Source organism: Priapulus caudatus, unplaced genomic scaffold (assembly GCF_000485595.1).
Source record: "Priapulus caudatus unplaced genomic scaffold, Priapulus_caudatus-5.0.1 Scaffold540, whole genome shotgun sequence".
Lineage (NCBI taxonomy): Eukaryota > Metazoa > Priapulida > Priapulimorpha > Priapulimorphida > Priapulidae > Priapulus > Priapulus caudatus.
The window spans coordinates 1,386-2,819 of NW_014577601.1; positions in this window are offsets into that span (position 1 = coordinate 1,386).

Sequence of the window (1,434 nt, forward strand, 5' to 3'; positions counted from 1 at the left end):
ATAGATAGATAGATAGATAGATAGATAGATAGATAGATAGATAGATAGATAGATAGATAGATAGATAGATAGATAGATAGATAGATAGATAGATAGATAGATATGTGTATGTGGGTATGCACCGTCATCGCCATAACGCCCCATAACAATAAAACAACGCGAATATAAAGTTGTCAGGCTGTCTAAATAATTAGCGTAATGCTACATTGCTATATAATCGTTATTAGCGTTTGTATGTATAATCGTTATTTCATTTCCCCTGTGACGTATGTGCAGCAGCAGCGGACACCACCCGACACTATCATATTTTATTTATTACGTTTCTGTAATTAATAATAACATTAATTATCAGTATATATTATTCGTGTTATTAATTTTTTTTTAATGTAAGATACCAGATATAACAGCAATGGCGCGCACACGCACACACACACGCTCATACACATGTGCGCACACGCACACACACATGTACACACGCACGTTCGCACATACCCCCCCCCCCACACACACACACCGTGCTAGCTAGCGTACTGTCGACACTTATCGACTAGTTGTCACGATGGAATTATAACACCGCCGCATCACAATGGAACAAATCCTCCCCCTCCCCGACCTCCCCGGTTCTCCGCCTCCCCGCTCACGCACCTGGGTACCTAGTACAGGTGTAGCCGGTGTTAACGAGTGCCAGAATACACGATGATAGCCGACAATGGGAGCAATCGATGGGGCTGCTGGCGTATATGTCGGATCTGCGTAGTGGCGCGCTGGTGGGAGAGAGATACTGGTGGGGGCAGCAACGATCTACTATAGTCACGTATACAGGTGGACACAAACACGCGTGCTTCTATGCAGGGATTAAGCTGCGACGCTGATGTTACCGCTCTGTCTGTGTGTGTGTCTGTGTGTCAATGAGCGCGGAGACAGCAGCGATGTGAGTTAATGTCAGCTGCAAACAGGTGCAACTCGTGAACACTCTATACGATCCCGCGGTATTATGCTGGCGCGTCATCTTAAAACCATCTCGTGTGTGCCTCGAAGCAGACGCCACAGCTTTTGCTCATTCGCTGTCGCATTTTCTGAGATGGTGCTGGTCTATCTATCTAACATGCGCGCACACGCACGCACAGACATACACGAACATACGCACGCACGCACGCACGCGCACGCACACACACACGAATGTACGCACGCGTGAACACACATACACACACATCAAGCACCATTACCGCACCCCATTGATACTACATAATCGGATTAACATGTGACTCACGTGATGTGATATTAATGAAGAATTTCTACAGTAATGTATTTTCGTGGCCTGGACAATAGTCACTCATGCGCGCACACCCACGCACATGCACACACACACACACACACACACACACACGACACACACACACACACACACACACACACACACACACACACACACAC